Source organism: Medicago truncatula, chromosome 8, assembly GCF_003473485.1.
Source record: "Medicago truncatula cultivar Jemalong A17 chromosome 8, MtrunA17r5.0-ANR, whole genome shotgun sequence".
Classification (NCBI taxonomy): Eukaryota; Viridiplantae; Streptophyta; class Magnoliopsida; order Fabales; family Fabaceae; genus Medicago; species Medicago truncatula.
This window is the reverse complement of record NC_053049.1, coordinates 16,294,732-16,305,523: the sequence shown is the minus strand read 5'-3', so window position 1 is coordinate 16,305,523 and position 10,792 is coordinate 16,294,732.

Genomic DNA, 10,792 nt, shown 5'->3' with positions numbered 1-10,792 from the left:
TATGTTTGGTTGTTAGAAAAAGAAAAGAAAAAAGTGAGTCACGCAAAAGTGAGTCTATTATTTTGATTTTTGTGTCGATATCTATTTCTTTTCTAAAAATACTAATATGTGTTTTAAGGATACAAGATAATGATATAAAAATAAAATTAAAAAATAGATTATGGTTATCCTCAAAGTTGTCCCTGTTCAAATAATACACCTCTTCGAAAGACTCGACTCTAGTCACGAACACAAAATTTGGTCACATATATGGAAAAATATACATACATACATACAACATATATATATAATGTAAATCTTTCAAATAATCAAATTGCAGATAAAAATTATATTAGAAGTTTTTTATCTTATTTATTTGTAATATTTGAATATTTTTTTAAACATTTAGATCTTTTAATGTGTATACAAGTTAACTTTTTTTACATATTTTATTAAAAAATTATAAGTTGGCTTGCCACGTAAGGTTATTAATAATAATTTTATTTTTCAATTAATTTCTTTTATCAAAGTATCCTAATAAAAGGCATTATAAATAATCTTTATCTTCAATCTTCTTCGTCACACCAATACAAAATCTCTCTGAATTGATATGGATCACTGAACAAAATTGAAATCTCGCACAACAAAGAATAAACAATGAAAAAAAATAGATTGTCGGATGCTATGCAAGTCACCCAGAAAGAATTATTGAAGTTGTGCAAGTGGTCAAAGATAGATTGTCGAATGTTATGCGTAACATATTGAAAGCTGAGTTCACAGAAAATGAGGTTTTATTAGCCGCTAAAGATTTAAAGTCTCATGCTGCCCCGGGATACGGAATGTCTGCTTTATTTTATCAACAATTTTGGGGTATAGTTGGCAAGGATGTGACTTCTTTTGCTTTGAAGATTCTCAATGGTGGTGGAAATTCGAGCAACATTAATTATACATATATTTGTCTCATTCCAAAAATGAAGAAGTCGAAGGTGCCAGGTGATTTTTGACCTATTTCTCTTTGCAATGTCATTTTTAAAATAATTATGCAATTAATTGCAAATAGGTTGAAATTGATTCTTCTGGATATCATTGGAAAATTCTAAAGTACTTTTGTGTCGGGACATTTAATTACTGATAATGCCTAACTAGCTTTTGAATCTTTTCATTATATGAGGAAAAAAAGAAAAGGCAAGATGGGGTATGTGGCGTTAAAGCAAGATATGTCAAAAGCATATGATCGTATCGAGTGAAACTTATTGATTGAGGTGCTTCAGTCTATGGGTTTTTCTCATAACTGGCAGAACTTGATTTTCAATTGTATTTCCCCTGTTTCTTTCTCTGTTTTGTTAAATGGAAGTCCTTGTCAGAAGTTTTATCCTCAACGAGGCCTCCGTCAAGGGGACCTTTTATCTCCTTACCTATTCATCTAATGTGCTGAAGTTTTTATGGCTTCTAAATAAGGCAGAAGCAGAAAAGGGCCTTCATGGAATTCAAATTGCTAGAGGAGCTCCAAAAATTAATCATTTATTTTTTGCAGATGATAGCCGCATTTTCTGTAGGTATTCTTTTCAAGATTTTCAGACCATTCAAGAAATTTTTAATACTTGATGAGTCATTTATTACCTATTTCTAGATATTATTTAGTTTAGTTTTAATTAGATTTTAGTTTATTTTATATTAATATTATTTCCTTTTTAAGATAGTTTACTACAAATTGCATTTTATTATATTTCATGAATGAATATTGGATGGATTGAGTCTTGGAGCAAAAGAAAGGGACTTGGAGCTGATTCGGTACGAAAATACAAAGATTGGAAGACAAAATATGTCTCCCCTAGAGTCAGAAGCTTGGCATGGCCCGTGCTAGCAATCCTTACCAATCTGCTTCTGCTCAACTTATTAATTTGGACAAATCTGAAATCTCTTTTAGCCGAAATGTATCTGATTATCGTAAAATTTTATGCCATGCTTGGATGCAAATTAAGGATGTTGAGTGTTATTCAAAGTATTTGGGGCTGCCTGCTTTTGTTGGTAGGTCTAAGAAAGAAGTTTTCAATTTTGTCCAAAATAGGGTGTGGAAGAAGCTGAAAGGTGGAAACAAAAATTTCTATCAACTGCTGGGAAGGAAGTTTTGATCAAATCAGTGGTTCAAGCTATTCCTACATATGTGATGAGTTTTTTTTTCTACTTCTGATGGGTTTATGTGAGCATATTGATGAAGGTGAGAAAAACACAAGAAGGGGGGGTTGAATTGTGTTTTCTTTTTCTCTCTTAAATTCTTCTTCTGATAAACCTTCAGAATCAGTTTGTGAATGCTTCTGATGAAATAATCAGAATAAGATATGCAGCGGAAAAGAACAGAGCAGAGAAAAGAAAGACAAAGACACAAGCAGTTATCCTGGTTCCTTCCACAACACGGAAGTAGTCCAGTCCCCCTTGCACTTCCAAGGAGATTTCACTATAATCACAAAAATTACAACTGCTCAATACTATCTAAGTATGAGACTTCACAAAGATGCTCAAGCACACACGCAAGAGTCTTCCAATGCTCAAGCACTAAGCAAGAGACTTCTAATGCTCAAGCACGCAGGCAAGAGACTTCTGATCAAACAAAAATACAGAGAATTGAGTTTGACTTGAACACTTGATATACAATCAGTGGTGTTCTCAATACAATACAGTAAAGACTCTAGACTTTGAATTTCTAAGATGTATCAAATCAGTGCAGAAATTCTGTGTGCTTTGTAGAATCAATTTGACAGAGTTTTGGCGCTTTTGAACTTGTATATGTCTATCTACTATCTTCAAGTCTTCACTCCTTTATATAGAGGCGTGAAAGAGACGTTGAGATAATCAGCACGTCTAAAGAGTCGTTTGAAAACCTTTGATCATCCACCAGTAATCCTTTGCCTGATTTGGGTGTAGTCCTTTGAAGAATAAGCTTCAAATTCATTCCCATCTTGAAGGCGCAAATTCTGCAGGCAAGGCTGTTGTCTTGTCTTGTAGCGTAGACAAAAGCAGAGTAGTGGAGGTAGTGGTTGTACACTTGTACTTTGTCAACTCTGTTAATAGGAGACAAGTGCTCAGTGATATCCATATGACCGTTGATACCTCCCTTTCAATTCTTCGTTCTTCTTGGATAAGACTGAATTGAGAGACAGCTACTTTGAATCTTCAGTTTGATTGAGGGATCAAATGTAGCTTCTGGTGAAGATATTGCTTCTGATGAAAACCTTGCTTCTGATGATCTTCTGCTTCTGATGACGTCATCTCTTCAGAAGCACTTCAGCTTCAGGAGCAGTTTTCTTCAGATGCTTGGAATTCTTTTGCTTTTTATTGTTCTTCCAAGACCTATTGAAATTGCTTGACAAGCTTTTGGTCCTGTATACTTGAACAATCATTAGTAATAACCAATTGACAATTTTTAATACCTTGTTATCATCAAAACTTAATAAGGTTTATTGTGAAACACATTTTGTTCCAACAATTGAAAGTATGATTGGTAAGTTATGTGAAGAGTTCATACCATTTCTTAAAGGCAAGGCGTGAAGCAGATGGCTCACATAGCTCAATGCAGAACAATAATCACCAAGTGTGAAAAAAATTATGAAAAATAAAAAGTATCCAAAGACACGTCCAATTTCTTGGAGGATTCTACATGAAAAACAACCAGTAAAAAATGATCTGTTTGAAAAGGAATAAGTAGTGATCCATTATGTGTTCTTTGTGGGAACATAATGAGACAATTTCACACCTCTTTATGGAATGTCATTGGTCAAAGTAGGTATGGTTTGCTTCTTCTTTAGGTGTGGTATTTAATTCGCATGATTCAGATACGTTCATTTTCATAAGTGGTTGGTGGAAGATATTATTGTTGTCGATGAAGATATTATAGTCCATATTTTGGCCTTGTGTTATAAGATATGGTGTGCTAGAAATAAGAAATGTTTTGAGGGGACTGATGTTGATGTGGCTGCCACTGTTCAAAAGACACAGAGATCTATTATGAATAATTTTAAGAGTGTTAGTACGGTGTTGGTGGAGACACTGAGTGGAGGTCCAATTTTGCCAATATTTGATGTTCATTAGATACCTCCTTTTAGTGGTTTCTATAAGCTTAATGCTGATGCAGCAAGTCTGATAGAGGGTGATAAGTGGGGTAGTGGTGTTGTGGTGAGAGATAATGAAGGTGTTGTCGTTGGTGCTAGTTCCTGACATGGCTTTTCATTACCAAATTAAGAGGTTGCAGAAGTTTTAGCTATGGGAAAGGGTTTGAAATTTGCAAAAGACATGTCTTTTCTGAATCTTATAGCAGAATCAGATGTTTCTAATGTGGTTTTAGCGTTGAATGCTCACTAACAATCTCCCAACTATGTTGACCTTATTATTCGAGATTGTATTAATTTTAAGGGTAGTTTTTGTATGTTCTTAAAGAATTTAGATTTCATATGGGTCGAAGTAACTCCTCCTTGTAAAAAATTATACCCCAGTATTTATACCTTCATCCAACAAATCATTTAAATTTCTGATTTTACCCCTTTTATCTTTTGACTTCACCCCAAATAATATTTTCCACTTAACATTGCATGATACCCTCACTAAGGATTGAGGTTTATCATCTTCGAGAGATCAAAAGGCCGCCACTCGTAACACCATCCAAAAGCAAAAGTTGGAGCATCAACAAAATTCAAATCGCCGACGATGACCGCCGCAAATTGTGTCACGTCCTTGGATTGGAAAAACAACCGTTGTCGCAATTTAGTCGTGGCTTGTGCTTCCATTTTTGCAAAGCAATCACATATCTTGTGATTGGGATTTATCCAACCCTTATGTTTTGTGCTTTCTTGTTACAATGTTAACATATCAGGCAAACTTTGAGTTTAATATTAGTCATCTTGTTTATTAAATTTTGGAATTTAATCCAACACAATTTATTGAATTCATTGGGATTAACTCTATAGATAAGCATCTTCTTGTTTCAAAATTGTTAGTTTCAGTGAAAATCAAAATCCAATTTAACCTAATTACCATTTACAATAAATAAATCTATTACATTTTATTTTCTTCTTTCATCGATTTTTATTTTTTAGATTTGTGATCATGTATTGTTCCAATTTACTGTTGCGACTTGAAATATGATTTATTTTTTTATAAGGGATAAATTTTGTTTGTTAATTATCTTTTATTTTATTTTATACAACTTCATAAGGATTAATTTTTAAAAAATTATGTTAAAGTGTTGCGGTTTAAAATTTGGAGGAATACGATGAATTTTAGTTCCGGAAATCTTTCTTCAATTGTTCCCCTATACAATTTTGACAATTCCCTATTCGTGTGGGTGAAGTCAAATGAAAAAACCTTCTATTTTTGCGGTCTTAGCATTTGATTTATTGTCTGATTTTAGTTAATGAAATTGCCTTTAATGTTAAAAAAAAATGAAAAATAATAAATCAAGTGGAAATTTGTTATATTTCCAAAATTCAAGCTTCCGAAAGCAAATCCAATATGCAGAGTGTATGCTCGCACAAAAAGAAAAGGGTTAATAGTGTTTTTGGCCCCTGTAATATAGTGCACTTTTGGTTTTAGCCCCTGTAAAAAAAAAAATTAGATTCCACCCTTGAAAAATGAAGATTCTTCAGGACTGGCCCCTCACCCCAATGACTCAGCAGAATCTCCTACGTGGCGCTGATGTGGATATTTCTTTTTATTTTTCATTGGCCACATGTACAATTCATTTAACACATCATATTTAATTAAAAAAATAAAAAAACCCAAAAAATAAAATATAATTAAAAAAATCTGAGAAATAATTTTTGAAATTTTTGAAAAATAATTTTCAAAATAAAAAGTTCAGATTTTTTTCTCAAAATACTGAAAAAATAATTTAAAAAATCTGGAAAAATTATAAATAAAAATTTTCTGTATTTCTAAATAAAAATTAAAAAACGAAAAAAACTTAAAAAATAAATTAAAATACTCAAAATTTTAAAAAAAAATGGAAAAATTAATAATGATTTAAAAACATTATATTAATTTTCCAGAATTTTTTGAATTTTACCGGAATTGAAAAAAATCTTGAAATTTGATTTTTTTTCTAAATATATTAATTTTTAGAAACTTTATTTTTTCAAAAATTAAAAAACATTCAGATTCTTTTAGAAAGTTTTTTTATATTTGGATATTTTAGAATATTTTTCATAATTATTTTATAATTTTTCGAAATATATTAAATTTGAGATTTAACACATCATATTTAATTAAAAAAATCCAACAAAAAAAAATAATTAAAAAAATCTGAGAAATAATTTTTGAATTTTTAAAAAATCGAAAAAATAATTTTCAAAATAAAAAGTTCAGATTTTTTTTTCTCAAAATACTGAAACAAATTTAAAAAAAAATGGAAAAATTAATAATGATTAAAAAAATCTGGAAAATTATAAATAAAAATTTTCAGTATTTCTAAATAAAAATTAAAAACGAAAAAAACTTAAAAAATAAATTAAAATACTGAAAATTTAAAAAAAAATGGAAAATTTAATAATTTTTTTAATACAATTAGGGTTGTCTAACATGTGCAATATTGCACATCTTTTTTTTTTTAGCAACCCACAAATGAAAATTTTCCAGAATTTAATAATGATTCAAAAAACATTATATTAATTTTCCAGAATTTTTTAATTTTACCGGAATTGAAACAAATCTTGAAATTTGATTTTTTTTTCTAAATATATTAATTTTTAGAAACTTTGTTTTTTCAAAAATTAAAAAACATTCAGATTCTTTTTTAAAGTTTTTTTATATTTGGATATTTTAGAATCTTTTTCATAATTATTTTATAATTTTTCGAAATATATTAAATTTGAGATTTTTTAACAATTTTCTTCTAAACTAAAAGAATTATTTTTTTCCTAATTAATTCATTTTTTGTAATTTGTCATAATTATCTTGAAATATTTTTCCAGAATTGAAATCAAAATCTTAATTTCAGTTTTTTTTCAAAATTTTTAATATTCTGGAAAATAATATATATTTTCTGAAAAAAATATTAAAAAAAAAATTCTGGAAAAAAAAATCATTCTGAAAAAGGTTGTTTAGACTTTTTATTCCATAATTTTTATATTGAAAATAAATCTGAACTTTTTTAATTTCAAATATATTTTCTATTTTTTTTATTTTGAAATTATGTTCCAGATTTTTTTATTTTTTAGAGAAAAAAATCTGAACTTTTTATTTTGAAAATTATTTTTTTCGATTTTTAAAAAATTTTGAAAATTATTTCTCTGATTTTATTAATTATATTTTATTTTTTTAATTAATTATGATGTGTTAAATGAATTGTACATGTGGCCAATGAAAAATAAAAAGAAATATCCATATCAGCGCCACATAGGAGATTCTGCTGAGTCATTGGGGTGAGGGGCCAATCCTGAAGAATCTTCATTTTTCAAGGGTGGAATCTAAATTTTTTTTTTTACAGGGGCTAAAATCAAAAGTGCACTATATTACAGGAGTCAAAAACACTATTAACCCAAAAGAAAAACCTTTATTCATCATCACTCATTCAATCCCTAATCCTAACCAACCCGAATTCAATTTTTTAATCTCCATTTTTTAATAGCAAAATTTATCATCCAATGTTTGGTTCGAGAGTAGTACATCATTTAGAGAGTACAAGTGTGAATTTTTCCTTCGATCACGAGACGGTGTGAATCTTATAATGTTTAGAAAAGTACGTGAGCAAAAATCAAAAGCATCGAAGAAACATCATAAGATTCACACTCGTCTCGTGATCGAACGCAAAATTCACACCGACTAACTTGCATCACTCAAACAAGAACCTCAATATGTTATATGGTTCAGATGTGAAAATATAATGGTTGGTATCTAAAGGGGTTGTTCTCATTCATGGCAAAGTTCTATTAGAAGGATTGTGCAGCTATCTCCGTGAACTTAGCTCAGTTGGTAGGGATATTGCATATTATATGCAGGAGCCGGGGTTCGAACATCGGACACTCCACTTCTCCATAATTTAATTGTGTGAGCTCTAGCCACTAGGCTACTTGACAAAAAAAATAAAATAAAATTGTGCAGCTACTTATTGTGAAAAGGGTTGTTGTAGGATTTTTTTTGGTAAGAATGTAAAGATTCTTGATTTTTATGGGTTTGAACTTTGAAGAAAAAGTTGATGAATATTTAAGATGACACAATTATTTTTTTATATTTTGTGAGATTATTTTTTTAATAAATGATTTAAGAATAAAATTATTATTAATAATCTTATGGGGCATCCAACTCATATTTTTTCTCTAAGACCATTAATAAATTATTTAAGCATAAATTTATTTTAATAAATTATTTCCTGCATGTTTATGTTTAAGTTTTAGAAAAGGACCTACACGTATTGTGTTGAATAACTTCTAATACTTTCTTCTAAGTCAGAATTAGAAAAGAACTTTTAAAAAGTATTATCCATTACAATAGACTCAACCTACATGAATTGTTTTAGAAAAGAACTTTTATAAGTATTTAATGAGTATTTCTTTTTGTCGGATTTCAACCTTAGTTCGCATGTTGTAGAAGTAGGGGAAGACCCACCATAAGGCACGGTGTGGCAGTTGCCACATAAGATTATTTTCCATTTTTCTTCTTCTAATACTTGACTTAAATAATTATATATATAATATAAATCGTCAAAATATCACAGTTTCTTTCTTGGTCTAGTGGTATGTGCTTGATAGATGAATCGAAGGTCTTGTGTCAATGCTTTACATTGTTAATATACTAGTGTAACGTCCCGTGCCAAGCACGGGATACATTTTATTTAATTTTTTTTTAATATGATTTAAGTTTTAACAGATTTTTTAAATATTATTGTTTTTGTTTCTTTTCATCCATAATTTTGGCGTTATGTGGTATTTTATCTTCGTATTTAAAATTGAAAAATAAATAATCATTTATTGAGATCAAAAAGTTAAATTTTATAGATGACTATTTTTGTGAGAGTGATAAAATAATCAACAAAAGTACAATTAAACACAAAAGGTAAAAACACTATAAATAATTAATATATTTCTAAAAAATTAACTAATTAGTAAGAGTTTGTATTAGCTTTGGTTTGTCAGTCATTCAATATATCAAATGGATATGATTACCTATGTTTTAATTTTTCACTCTTAATAAAAATATTAATTTTTTACTTAATCACAATGATCTCTATGAACGCGATTATAAATAAAAAAAAACCTAATTTCAAAATTTTAGTTACATCTATTATTTTTATTGGTTTCATAAATAATATTCATTGAAATTATTTTTTTAATTTATCAAAATAAGCACATTTTTGAATAAAATTTACCTCATAAATATATGTATATTTTGTATTTCATTAAAAAAAAATGAACTTTTATGTTATATTTTGAATATAAAAAAAGCATTAACAAATCATGTTTGGTTTTATATTTGTGAACAAAAAATAAGATTAAAACACAAAAACAATATTTTTAAAATAATAGGTTATGGCTAATTATTCACACTTAGGGAAACTTAATTTTTGTATTTACTTTAGAATTTGTGTAAAGTTTAAGACATAAGTAAATTGTAAATTGAAAATATGGAAACTGGTTTTTTTTTTATTGAAGTGTCAATACATGCAACAAAAACGATTTGTTCAATTGAAAATTGAAATTCCCAAGACAATAAAAGAGGTGCCCTGCATCACCATACAAAATAACATTATACCAAAAGGTGTACAAACTTTACAAAAATAGACCTGTAATAAAAAATAAAAAAAAAACCTTATTAACATTCTTCAACTCCTCAATAGTGGTCCTAGGAGTAAGTAAGAGAAACTCCTCATTTATAGGTATGCGAGATGAATTTGGTAACTGGATCAATCCCGATGCAGGAGAATTTGTATTTGCACTAAGAAAGCTATAATAAAAAGTATCAATCAATAATATTATAACTTAAGGAAAAAAAATGTTATATTAAAAAATATATATATACCTTTTCCTTAGTTCCTTTGTTTCACCAATTTCAGGATTGAATGTGATTCTAGAGGAAGAAAATGCATTTTGCAATGCTGGTTTTCCTATCATTAAGATTCAAAAGTATATGAATCAAGTATATATATTCGTATAAACAAACAATCACAATTGCTAGTCATAAATTATTACCTTGAAACAATTTAACTTTTGCCAACATAATGACTACAACAACATTTTGAGATTCACCGGACGATAGGAAAGAGTGCAGCTCTTCAACATACTCTCCAAAAAGAGTACATTTAAAACGGTACCTATTTAAAATTGTCAAAGATTATACAAATATTAATAAAAATACTATAATACAGGTCTTGAAAAATTACAATTACAAAAAAAAAATAAAAAATCAAACCTTCCCATTTGAATCCAATTCAATGACATTCATTTTAGTTTTTACACCATCTCTTTCGCACTCTCTTTCAACTCCAACTCCAATCATGACTCCAATTACATTTGCATATATAACACACATTAAAATATCGATCAAATTACTATTTATTATTAAAAGAATATAACGTACAATTGAATCATATTAAACAAAACATTTTATTAATTCAATATATAAATTATTGTGTTATTTTTGTAAGCAAAAATAATATTTAAAAAAATCTACATGAAGAAAATTATAGTCACTTACCAACTAAGTAGTTGTTGTCGTAAGATTCATTGAAAACATCTGGTGCAGGTGTAAACGAATACACGTTTGTTGGGATCAAAACAGTTTTAGATAGTTTGACTTTTGTGTTGATTGTGAAATTCAGTTTGTATTCGTT